The sequence below is a fragment of the Protopterus annectens genome, chromosome 5.part0, assembly GCF_019279795.1.
Source record: "Protopterus annectens isolate FY-2018-M chromosome 5.part0, PAN1.0, whole genome shotgun sequence".
NCBI lineage: Eukaryota > Metazoa > Chordata > Ceratodontiformes > Protopteridae > Protopterus > Protopterus annectens.
Genome location: NC_056735.1, coordinates 1,924,527,183 through 1,924,541,452, shown reverse-complemented (window position 1 = coordinate 1,924,541,452; position 14,270 = coordinate 1,924,527,183).

Below are 14,270 nucleotides of genomic sequence, written 5' to 3'. Positions count from 1 at the left end.
GTGTGGAAACCTACTCAACCTCCAGTTTGTTACAGTCTTCCATATTCTGGTTTTAGTGTTTTTCTTGGACTGCAACTTTGCAACCTTGTTTGGTGAAAAATATGAACAGCAAAAGATAAATGCCTAAAGGCATTTTTCAGCTGATATTGGAGAAATACCTGTCAGAGTTTTTGAGTTTACTTTACAAACAATCCATAAATGCATAATTTGGGTCAAACAGATGCTCCTCCTCTCCTCCTCCCCTAAAATCATAAATTGCAGCTACATTTTCCAGGCTCCTCATAAGCCCCTAACTAGAAAAGCTTTTTCCCATCATGATTTGCCAATACAGTCAAGTAACTATTCTCTTTGAACTTAAATTCTCCTGCATCATCACAAAATCAAATGTTTATTGGTGCAGTCTTTCTCTAGAGTCTGATCTAGTTATTTGAATATTAGTAAGCTTATAGCTCCAGTTCCTTTTAGTGTCATGGTAGGGAATGGAATACAATCTGTTAATCTTCTCTTTCCTTCTTTAGTGTTACACTTTATATTTTAGTGCCTCAAATGACTATTTCACATTGAGTGATTATTATACACTACCCTTTCAGAGGTGTCTTCCTGATCATTCAAGGAGAGGAAATAATTCCTGTGTGGCCATTCTAATGCTATACATCCACATAACACACAATGCGAGCCAGGTTAGTTTGTGAAACATTATTGGCCTTTGTTGATATGTGAGATCATTCATGTACTGTATGACTAGGTGTCTTTTTTCCCAGACAGGAAAATTGCTATTATACTGAATATTTCACTTTCCCCTGTGAAGATGGTGTGAACTTGCAATATATATGTATATATATATATATATATATATATATATATATGGTTCCCCTTTACATTACCGAACCGACACTTCACCGACATGCAGAAGACGAAACGACCGACAAGCAAGTTGATCCAAAAGGTGATTTGCCGACAGCCGAAAGACCGACAAGGGTAACATGTGAGCGCGACTCGGTAAGTGTGCAATAGTGACGTAGTTAGGAGCGGTCAGGTAAGTGTGCGATATTGTGGGATTTTGGGTTAGGGTGTGGGAAAGGTGAGTGTGTGGTAGTGTCGGAGTTAGGGTTCGGGTAAGGTAAGTGTGTGATAGTGACGGACTGTAGTTTAGGGACGGGTTAAGTGAGTTAGGTTTAGAGTGCGGGTGGGGTGAGTGTGCGATAGTGACGGGCTTTATGTTTTAGGGTGGGTTAAGTGAGTTAGGGTTAGGGTGCAGGTAGGTTAAGTGGGCGATAGTGACAGTCTTTAGGTGTAGGGGTGGGTTAAGTGAGTTAGGGTTAGGGTGCGGGTAGGGCGGTAGTGTCGGACCTTAGGGTTAGGGTCTGGGTTAGGGTTAGTGGATATGTCATTGTGTGTCATGTGTAGTTTACGTTGTTTGTGTCGGTGTAATTGTGTTCGGTTTTGTGAGTTGTCAGTGTTGTGTGTTTTCGGTTATTTGGGGTCGGTGTTTTGTGTATCGGTGAAGTGTCGGTTCGGTAATGTAAAGTAGACCCATATATATATATATATATATATATATATATATATATATATATATAGACACACACACACACACACACACACACACACACACACACACACACACACACACACACACACACACACACATATTGGTAGTGTAGCAATGCAACCCCCTCCCCCCCCCCACACACACACACACCCATAACATGGGGGGGCTTTTTCACTGCAAAGCTGCCCTTTTCCTGTGCTTCTTTTTTCTATTGAATGACATTCTCATTTGTGAGTGTTTCCATTTGTGTGAGGCTATCAAAAATGAGTCACCTACTTGCCATGGATCCAAAATCAGTGTAAGTAGTGTTTGTACTATTTGCATTCTGTCTACATTGACTAAATGAATATTTTGATGTGTGAAATCTGAATAGTTATATAAATATGGAATAAGTTTAGTAATAGATCTTTACTAAATGGCTGAAGGGCATGCTCAAGTAAATTATTGCAGCCTTTTCTCCAGATGCAAACTAAATTCCTTCTGGATGACATAAATGGGTTGCACTTCTCGGTCAAAAGATGAAAAGTGCATATATGGCTAAGGAACTTACTCCTTGGTATTCTGGACATTTAATAAACCAATCTACCTCTAAATGAAAATGCTATATTACTTGATATGGGTGTCTGTGAACTACTTCATTTCATGAACTGGAAATAAGGAGAGGTTGGCTATCTTATTCAGAAGGATCATACCAATGTTCAGGTGTTGCACACTTTTTGCACACCAAGAGGGAGGTATACAGATGTCATTATGCATTATTACCATCAAGTCATAATGATCTGCTCTTTATATTTTTACTCAGACATGGAAGCCAATGAAGAAAAAAAAGGTGTGCTGCAAATTGTCAAAGATATAACTAAGAGACATCATTTGGTGGTTCCATGCAATAACTGCGTCTAGTGTCTCAAAAAATGCAGGAATCTTAGAATTAGATGTGTGGGATAGAATACTCTGGAACTAAACTTAGTAGGTATAGGAGTACAGGATAAAGAATTAGGTAGAATTTTCCCCTTCCATCTTGCATAGGCACAAGACCTATACTTACTCCAACAGATTCTTTCTTGAAGACAGTCTCCCTTGTACTATTTATTTTCTACTTGTTATGTAATGTTTGTATTCAAGTGACTCTTCTATTGAGATTTTATCAAGAAAAACAATTCCTAGTCCTTCTTGGTATTGGAACCTCCTTCTCTAGTATATTAAAAGGAATGATTTTAGGGATATAACCGATTAATAACAGCTTCCTTGAAAATCTTGATAAATTCTAGAAAAGAGGCTGCTGCTAAAAGGGATAATTAGTAGGGCATATAAAATATTGCATGATAACTATTGGAAATAATCATTGGAGGTTAGAAAGGATTGGGAAGAGATCCCGGATAAGTGATTCACAAAGAAACAATGGGAGGATATATGTGTGGCTCTCAAATATGCAACAGACTCTAGAAGATTTAGGATTTTTGCATGGAAATATTTCCACGGGTATTTTTATACCCCACGCAAACTCCAAAGAATTGTTCCATATGTAGATTACAACTTATGGAGGTGTGATTGGAGAAGAAATAACTAATTGGAAACATATTTTTAAGGAGTGTAATGAGTTGGCAGACTTTAAAAATTCCCTGCAAACTAGTCTGTCAAAAATCCTATGTGAGTAAATCGGTGGAACTTAGGAATTTGGTTTATTTTTTTTAGTTGAAATACAGAATCAGAATTGCACAGACATAGTAAGGCCTTGCTGAGTTTTATTCATGTCGCTGCCAAAAAAAAAAAAAAATACTAGAAAATGGAAATCAAAGGTTAAACCAGCTGTACTAAAGGTAGTGAATATATGAACAAAGACAAAAGAACTGAAAGTAGGATCATTAGAAAAGTATAGGAGCAAATTAAACAGAACAAATTGCCATTGTGGGAACAATGCATGCAGAATAATGATTTGGAGGAGGAATGAGGATTAAGGGAAAGCAGGAATTGAATGAGCTATATAATGTTTAAATTACAATGACTGTATAGCTTATTATATGTGATGTATAATGCTTGCAACTGAAAGTATGTCAGTATGGTTTGTTTTAATTTATATGAATGTGTGATTGCCTATGTCATAAGTAATAATTCAATAAAGATGTTGCTTTTTAAAAAAAAATCAGCACCAGGCTATCACACTCTAGGATTCCTACATGACTATACCAAAACCTACATCAATTCACACTAAAAACGTAGCATCAGGGACATACAGTGGCTATAAAAAGTTTACACACCCCTGTTAAAATGTCAGGTTTTTATGATATAAGAAAATGAGACAACAATAAATAATTTCAAAACGTTTCCCACCTTTAATTTGACCTATAACCTGTACAGTTCAATTGAAAAAGAAACAAATCTGTTAGGGGAAAAATATAAAAAATAAAAAAAACATACAATACGCTGGTTGCATAAGTGTGCATACCCTTAAAGTAATACTTTGTTGAAGCACCTTTTGATTTAATTACAACATTCAGTCTTCTTGCGTACACACCTGCCATCAATTAAAGAGACTCTGATTAACCCCAAATAAAGTTCAGCTGTCCTAGTAGGATTTTCCTGACATTTATTTAGTTGCCTGCTACAGCAAAATCCATGGTTGCAGAGAGCTTACAAAGCATCAAAGTGAGTCATTATTGAAAGGTATCAGTCACGAGAAGAGTACAAAAAAATTTTCCACAGCATTGGATATACCAAGGAGCACAGTGAAGACAGTCATCAAAAAGTGGAGAAAATATGGGACAACGGTGATGTTGTAAAGAACTGGGCGCCCCTACAAAATTGATGAAAAAACAAGGTGAAAACTGGTCAGGGAGGCTGCCAAGAGACCTACAGCAGCACTGAAGGAGCTGCAGGAATTTCTGGCAAGTACTGGTTGTGTTCCACATGTGACAACAATCTCCCGTATTCCCCATATGCCTTGACTATGGGGTAGGGTTGCAAGATAGAAGCCTTTTCTTACACAGAAAACATCTAGGCCCGGCTAAAATTTGCAAAACAATACATCAAGTTTCAAAAAAGCATGTGGGAAAATGGTCTAATGAGACCAAGGCTGAACTTTTTGGCCACAATTCCAAAAGGTACATTTTGCACAAAAACAACACTTTGCATCAACAAAAGAACACCATCCCCATGGTGAAGTATGGTGGTGGCAGTATCATGCTTTGGGGTTGCTTTTCTTTAGCTGGAACTGGGGCTTTAGTCAAGGTGGAGGGAATTATGAACAGTTCCAAATACCAGTCCCTTTTGGTCCAAAACCTTCAAGCGTCTGCTAGAAAGCTGAAGATGAAGAGGAATATCACCTTTTAACATAGCAATGACCCCAAACATACATCCAAATTAACAAAGGAATGAATTCACCAGAAGAAAATTAAAGTTTTGTAATGGCCCAGCCAGTGCCCAGAAATAAATCCAATAGAAAATCTGTGGGGTGACCTGAAGAGGGCTGTGCACAAGAGATTCCCTCGCAATCTGACAGATTTGGAGTGTTTTTGCAAGGAAGAGTGGGCAAATATTGCCAAGTCAAGATGTGCTATGCTGATAGACTCCTACCCAAGAAAACTGAATGCTGTAATTAAATCAAAAGGCGCTTCAACAAAGTATTAGTTTAAGGGTGCGCACATACAATAAAGTATTAGTTTAAGGGTGCGCACATACAATAAAGTATTAGTTTAAGGGTGCGCACATACAACAAAGTATTAGTTTAAGGGTGCGCACATACAATAAAGTATTAGTTTAAGGGTGTGCGCACTTATGAAATCAGCATATTGTACATTTTTTATTTTTTAGATTTTTTTTTTCCCCTAACAGATTTGTTTGTTTTTCAATTGAATTGTGCAGGTTATAGGTCACATTAAAGGTGGGAAAAGGTTTGAAATGATTTATTGTGGTCTCATTTTTTTATAACACAAAAACTTGGTATTTTAACAGGGTGTGCAAACTTTGTATATCCTCTGCAGCTTTCCACAGCACCAAGGTTACTCAGTCATAAGCAGCATCCCAAAGAGATCACAGATAACATGGAAATGAAGAAATCCTCAGTACTCAGCATTTAAATGATTACATATAATGGGACAAGGGTGATCCTAAACACACCAAAAACTCAGTACTCCAAATATTCCCACATTCTTATAGACAACTAGTGGGAAAATGCTAAACTTAAGACTAATCAAACAGGAATATCTTTATCGTTTCATCATTTCATGGAGAAAAGTGCAATTTCTACTCCTCTGTCTATTGTCAGGTGTTGTCACAGATTGCTAAACCCCATTTTGATACTATATCTTATCCTAGAAAATGTCCAGGTTTTAGTCCTTGTCTTAGTCTCTAAAATAGAGCTTCTGCAGTGCAGCATCAAATTAAAATGTCTAAAGAACCAAACAGACATAGGCTATCTGGAAGAGTTCATAAAATCTTGTTGTTAAAAGAGCTTCTTTGAAAAGCTTGTCACACAAAAATGTCCCAGAAATACTTCTCTTAGTTAAAGAAGCAAGCTTTACTAAGCCATATATTAAAAGCAGACAAGATTCCAATACTCCAGCAATTGTGCTGACTATTAATTATAAACTTTTTATTAACATATGGACCACTCAAATATGTATCCACATTTCACTTCTTATCCACTCTGAGCAAACAAACTTTATTATGAGGAGACACACAAGGGATAACACCTTACAGACTGTTCCCTCTATTCAGGCCTGTATCTCAGTTACTGACAAATGTATAGCCCTCTCATTGGACTCCAACAAAACATTTTAATTAGTTTAATAAAGTTACCTTTTCCAAGTTCATAGATAATACAGCTATACAGAATTTAATTTTACTACCTTAAAAACAAATCTATCACAGTTCTTTCACCTCAGTCTATTGATGGTTCTTTCCTTGAGGATATTAAGAAATCTGGTTTAGTGTTAGGCAATTGTGTCTGCTGGGCCATATTATGGTTATACTAACAATTGGTCATTTAGGTCTTCTCCAAAGATGTGTCTAAGGAATGCCTTAAGAACTTGTCCCCATGTCTCACAAACTAAGACATCAAAATGAATGTTGTCTTCTATGTAGATGAATTAGTATTCTTTATGAGAGCTTCTTTATGGAATATAACTCACATACGGGAGACAATCCAGGAATTTACTGAATAATCTGGCTATAAGATCAATGTAAACAAGTCACTAGCTTCAGTTTGCATTCCACCTTTTATATTCCACCATCTTTCATGCAACATATTGATGTCACAGGGGAACAATAGAGTTTAAAATTTGAGGATAAAATTGACTCCAAATTATCCTCATGCTCTAGAACTAAAAAGTGGTATAATTCATACAAGAATACACATTTGACAGGAAATTCCTCTCCAAATAGAACTTAGAATGGTGTTAGCCAAAATGCTTAAATATGTTAAAATCCTACACATTTTCTAATTATCTAAAGGCCTGAAACAAGAAAGTCCCATGCTTTGTCATGAACCCATTAAGGTCTAGGGTTGAGTTGTTCCTACACTACCCCAATAAGCAGTGAGGAGCACTAGCCCTTTTGCTTTTTGTTTGAGTTTACTGACAAATACATGTATAAAAAAACTGCTCATGGTTGGTAAAATTCTCTTGAACTGCCCTGAAAAACACTCCAGATATGAATTCCCCTAAACAGAAACCCAGAGGTTTGGCCCAATGTAAGCAGTGATTTGAGCAGTAGCTCTAGGGTTCCTACAGAACCTTAAACTATGAACGTACCACAAAACAACAGTACAATATTCTTGACTGTAAGGAATATTCTTAAATCTTCAAATAAGATGGAAGAAAGGTTTTTCCTACTGTTCCACCTTGACACATCATGGGAACTTTATAATATAATGAAAAAAGAGCAATTTATGTTTGTCTTCAGTGATTGGTAGAGGAGATAGTACCCTTTCATAAGTTGAAGGTCAATGGTATCTATTATAGACAGGAAAGTTATTGCTTTTGGGCCATACTCAGGGGTTTGGGTCAAACTAGTATGCAAGTACCATTGTTAATTCAATATATCCTTAATTTCTACAGATGAAACACAATCTGTGCTAAATATATTTACAGGTAGTATAGTAGCTTATGGCAATAATTACACCAAGAAGAGGCTCTTCTCCCTGATGATAGAGAAATCAGTACATTCTACCATACAGTCTATAATATAGAATCCCTTCAGATGAAAGTGTTCATGTCACTCTTCTTACTCCAACAAGAGAAGCCCAATTCTTCCATGAGGCATGTCTGCTTTGCTTGCAATACTCAAAACAAACTGAAGATACATGGAATGCTATGTTGCAAGCATACACAAAACGTAACTCCCTTTGCACAACATTTTAAGGATACCTCTCAACTTCTTAGCACAAGAAATCTGAACAGAGGCAAAAATAAATGGAGATGGGGAGGGGGGGGCAAATGCCCCAATAATATCGGCCAGTTTTGAATATTGAGCTTATAAACTTAGAAAGCTGCTAAATAACTGGCATCGGCATGCATTTCCTGGATGATATGAAGTCTAAAACTACAACATTTATGAGGAAGAGACAAAAAATATGAGGCAAAAACTTGGACATTCTGCAAGAATCAGGTTGGTTGAAAGGTATGTTTTGAATCTATCTTGGAGAAGGCCATGTGGAACATTTTTCATTATGTATGAAATTACAGTCTTTGCTGTTTGCTCCAAATTCACATTGGTCACTCTGGCAAAATGTTCCTAATGGTTACCTGCCAGCAGCTAGGAAAGCCATGCCTGACAGGTAGAGTTCCTTCAGTTCACCTAGCCCCTGTCATTGTCAGAACATTGTAGGCCATAGCCATCAGCAAGAAAAACTGCATCATTGGCTCAGTTCACATATTAAGTGTCTGGAGCACTGATACTCCTGTTTATACCTTAGGGACCATCTCACAAAGGACATCAGAACACTATAATTATACTGTTTAATTTGCTCTATATTCTAGGGTATAGAGTAGACACCCACTACTATAGAAAGTACATTAATGAACCAGGAGACTGAAAAGGATAATGAAAATCTGTTTGCTTTTAATATGATACTTTATTTCCTTGACAGAGTACATGAGTGTGTGTGTGTGTGTGTGTGTGTGTGTGTGTGTGTGTGTGTGTGTGTGTGTGTGTGTGTGTGTGTGTGTGTGTGTGTGTGTGTGTGTGTATGTCTATATTATACTAATATGTTCTGATATTTTTACTTATATGTGCTGTTTGTTTTTCAGCTGTCTGCTATATTTTCTTATAATTTTCATAATGTAATTTGCTGTTACAAAGTATTAAACTGTAATAGACCTATAGGCTGTCAGCCTTACCAACACACTGGGCAGGATTCATGAAGCCTCTGTGTAAGAGTTACAAGGCTTACACGGAGGCTGCAGTTAAACGGTGTGACGTCAGCATGTCATGCATATGCATGAGGGCATACTGAATCACACCTAAGGCTAACACGGTCCATGGAAGACAGTAGGGGGCGTGTCCGTAGGGCGAGCCCTGCAAACGGACATGCTCCCAGAAGAGTAAAAGTCCCGAAAGTAAACCCCCACGACAGAGTCCGTGTAAATGTGAATAAACACAACACAACACATGCCCCCATAGACTATGAACATAAAATGTATAAATGAACATCTTATATATTTTTTTTTTAAGTTGTAAAGATGTTTGCCTGTGAGTGCGCTCATTTGCACGGGCGTGCCCGTCGCTTAGCCACAGTTAGCAGTCAGTGGAAAAGCATATAAGAACTAAATATGCAAAGTAAGCCAAGAAGCAATAGTGTAGCGGTAGAGACGTCTGCTGAAGAAGAGGCAGTCATGGTTCGAGCCCCCACATCAATTTTTATATTTAGTGAAATAAGCACGAAACAAGTCCCTGACATATATGTACATATATAAAATTATATTTTATGTAAAATGTAATGAAATGGGCCATGTATTTTGAAGAAATGTGAGATAAAAAAATAAAAAAATGTGAGATGTGCCCATAGCTGAGCTATAGTCTAACAAGTTGAGGATATCTGCCTGTAGGTGAGCAGTGGTTTAACAGTTGCAAAATGAGTGCCTGTAGGTGAGCAGTAGTTTAATAGGTGTAGAATGAGTGCCTGGGGTTGAGCAGCATTTTAACATGCTGAAACTGTGTGCCTGTAGCTGAGTTGAGCGTAATATGCGTGCTGACAGCCAAATCACGCATAAGCCAGCGTGACCCATTTGCGTGGAGCTGCGCACCGTGCCAACAAGCTAACCGACGGGCAACGTTGAGCAAGTTGTATCAAAACTGCCTTTACACAGACACACCTCCTAGCCTGTGTAGACAGTCATAAAATATAAAAAGCAATGGCCAGGTTCGAACTCAGGATACCATGTACCATAGTCAAAGTACTGAACCACTAAGCCATGACAGTTGCACTTAGAAATGCAGTAATAGCATATATATAGGAATGAATAGAAAGAGGAGCATGACAAAGCAGGTTTTGTGAAGCTGATACAATTCCAAAATGGCCAATCACAGATATGTGCGGGAAAAACGGCATATATAAGCCCCATAGGCAGGAATACACAGCATAACCGATTGTAGAACCGACTTGCAGCCAGGATGTCAGGTGTAGGTGAGGGTAGTTTCTTCCGAGCACAGAGGTGGGGCATTGAGGAGTCCAAATATATGGTTTGGCTCCTCGTCCATAATCATGAGGCCCAACTCATGCAGGGCCAGGTCCTGTGGGGAGCATATAGGGCTGAGGCATGGGACTGGTTGGCTCATGATCTCACCAGTGCCACAGGAATACCAAGGACTGGTGAGCAGGTCCATCACCACCATGCGGACCTGAAGAGACGGAAGCAGGACCAACTGAACCATTGGATCCAGGAGGCCCGGCAAATGCCCAATGCCCCACTACTGAGTAAGTTACATGTAATTATTTATGTAAGAAATTAACCTAGCTGATATTATGGAGATGTGTATTCCAATATTACTTTATTTATATTACAGCTGCAGGTGTCTGTTCTGCGAACCGTCGAGCCTATGGCGATAGGCAGGCATGGTTGCGCCACCAGGCAGGTCAATACTTTTTTCCCTGTAACTGTAAATAAATATATAAGTATGACAGTTAGCAAAAGAATGCAGTGTAGTCACTAATTAATAAAATGTGCAAGTAACAGTGTAAGAGGGTTTGCAAGTATTGCTTGATTACAAAAGTGTGATGCAGCCTGTAATCCAAACATAAAAATGAAACAAGTCTGAAGTAAAGATGTCCCACCTGTAATATAATAGTACATAACCTGCAGCAGGCTGAAAAGTACAGCTGCAGAAGCTGAGTAAAACACATGTGTGAAATATATCCCTGTTGAAATACAGAAACATGACAGAAGTGAGACTGTTGGAAAGGATTGTTATAACTACAGGTAAAACATGTCAATAAAGCCTAGAATTAAGTACCATCCTGAATTGTAAAAATAAAACAAGTGAGAGAGTGTGAGAAAGAGGTATGAATCCACCAATAAAGTAGTAATAACTCCTGAATAAAGTATACTGCAGTCAGTACAGAATAAAATGAATGTGACAGGCAGAACCAAACAGTAACATGTGTTGAAAATGGTACTGCAGCTGGAATGTGTGTCCCAAAATCTGGATATGTTGCTCTCAGTCTGCAATATGCAGATAGTATGGTTGTCTGAAATACCAAACATCCACAGCTGTCTATAGCTATATAAAGCAAATGTAGCAGGATGGTGTAGCTGAACAGAGCCAGATATGAATGTGTATGAATAAAAATGAAATGTATATTGATGTAGCAGTAACATTCCTATCACCAACCTGAAGTAGTTATCACATAGGAAACTGTAGGCAGAACTGTAGTGTGTATATATGTGCAGCTAGTAGAAATGTACAGCATATGTACTGGTATTTGAAGTTGTTAATTAAATTTTCTTCACCCTACCCTATAACCACATATAATCCATTCCACGTGAACTTGGTATGTGCAATCACAATTAACACCCCTGGACATTTGTCCTGTTGGTTCATACATATTTGCATGAACGTTGATGCATCTGCCCTGTTCATACATCCAAACCTGATGGCCTGTTGCCATCAATCAATCCTGCATGTTGTTGGATTGTGTATTGCTGTTCAAATTATGCATGTGTTATGCTTGCTGTTCAATGTCTTGAATATATGGGTGTTTGGTTAATGGGAATACTAATGCATGCTGTTATAACTAATTGTGAATGGAATTGTACATTACTAACCCAAACTGTCATAACATAATGCAAAACATAGGATGACAGGGAAGGCGGGTTCCAGCAGACCTACCTCTCCCTCCTCAGCTGGCGAGTGCACCTGGCAGTAGTGCCCAGGCCGGACCCTCCTACGGTGGCCCTGTGCTACCTGCGGGTGGAAGCACTGCAGGGATGGGACTCGTCCCCCCTCTGCAAGTGTGGCCGGAGGAGATCATCCACTCACCCTCCGTAGTGTCCGGACTGTGGTGCGTAGGGAGATACGGGACACTGTGCTTGGGCCCCTACACCAGCTTGAGGCACGGGGGACGCAACTCACAGGCATGCCTGCTGCCCGGCCTACACAGCCCCCAGCACAGCCTCGTCCTGGGCAGTGAAGGCACAGTGGCAACTGCCCATGGGTGGGGATCTCAGTTACACTGTTGCCATCTGTGGGCTCATGGGCTTGAGATATCCAAACATCCATCCCCGTCAATTGTGTAACCCCCCCACATGTGTCATACACCGCCCCTGTATGCGTCTTGTTTGTCTTGTCTGTTAACCTCCCCAACCTACCTCCCCAGCTATACTGACTTCCTGTACCTGACATACCACTCTCACCTGAAAAAAAAAAAAAAGGGCACTCTGTACCCACAAAAAAATTACACCCCATACATAGCTGCCCATATTGTACACATGTCTGTTGGACATGGAAACTGTCAATTACAATTGGATGTACAACAAATATTATTGTTGTCCTTACACCTCTGTCAGGGGTGGAAGGTTTCAAATGTCACACCAAATTGCAAACATATGCACAGCTGTTGCTGATGAAGAAATGGGCAGCTATGGGCCTTACCTACATCCCTCCTGCAAAACCCAAGCTTGTTTCCCTACTGTCCTACCCTCTTTGTGACCCCTTTTTCACCACTTTCCTGTCTTCCCATTTTCATTTCTCTCAAAGAAATTAGCGAGGGTGTGCGCAAGAGTAAGCACTGTTAAGCAGTTGTAAGCGGGTATGCGCGTGCGTGCGTGGAGCTAAATGCCAGTGCGCATGCGTGAGCTCTGCGCAAACCAGTGATAACCCACTTACAACTGCTTAAAAGTGCCTTAGTCACTCTGAATGACAAGGCCTGTAGTCTGCTCAAAAGCAAAATAAAATCCCACTGTCAGTCCCGAACCCACGACCTTGGAAACAGTAGTCTGCATGACTTACCACTAAGCCATGACTACTATATAAGAACATTGTGCTACAATAAATATATCATGCAATAGTAGGAATGAATGTAAAGGGAATATAGGATGTGTAGTACACAAAGCATGTCATGTATATTTACTGTCAAATGTAGTGGATTTCTATAATAGTAGTGTGTGAACAGAAACAGCCATGCTAGTTGGTAGCTAGTAGGTAATAATGTCACTGTAGCACCTTGCAAGCCACACACATACTCACAGCAGGATAATCACTGCCCATGCCCCACAATCTCTTACAGCAAGACATCTGGACTAAGTAATAAAAAATGTGGAGCAAAGGCCCAAAACAGGGACACATTTCAAATATTGCTCCTTCAAACTTAGACAGTTGAGAGAGTAACAGGTTTTGCATTATTTTGGATTTTTGGAAGGGTACGAAGTCTGAAACTGAAATGTTTGTCACTATAGTCTGACTTGAGCCCTGAGTGATTTGCCAGAAAAAGCTGTTTTATGAGATATGGACCAAAATATGAGGCAAAAATGTGGACATCCTGCAAATATCTGTACACTTGAAAGGTATGACACTGCCATATTTGAATAGTTAAGAGCCTAGACATAGCAACAGTGACTGAGTTACAGGGATGCCCCACAGACTCCCTGTGAAATGTACAAACAGTAGGCAGAAAGGTGTTACAACACATGCAATGGTAACTATGAAGTTTTGAAAGTATGCACCACTTGCATGGCAGAAATAGTGTAGTAATGCATATGCTCATGCTAACCCACAGTCACAACTGCAGAATACCAGACAATTTAATGGGTGTACCCCACTGATATGTACCATTCCATGAGGCAGATAAAAGATGCACCTGAGAGTCTCTGGAGCCTGCTCACCAGCATAATCAAATACCCTAATAGATGTCAAGGCCCACACCATGGCCAGACCACACTGCATGCAGTAACACCCTATCAGATATAGCAAGCATTCCAAGGTGTGAATGTACATGGAAGATAGGAAAGCCACAGCAACACACTACAGTCAAGACACCGAGCAGGCATACAAGTAGTGAATGTAAAGGGCAAATAATGAAGCCATAGCAACAAAGTGCAAGAGCCACTGCTATATACAGTAACTCCACATGTCCCACAGGAAAGCACACACACACCCACATTAACAGTAGTAGTAGTCTTAGGTGTCAGTGTACATACACACTTAGTACAGGAAACTGGAGAAATGAATGGAGAAATGTTAATCTACAACACAGCTGGAAATATGAGAGAGATACTAACATTTACAC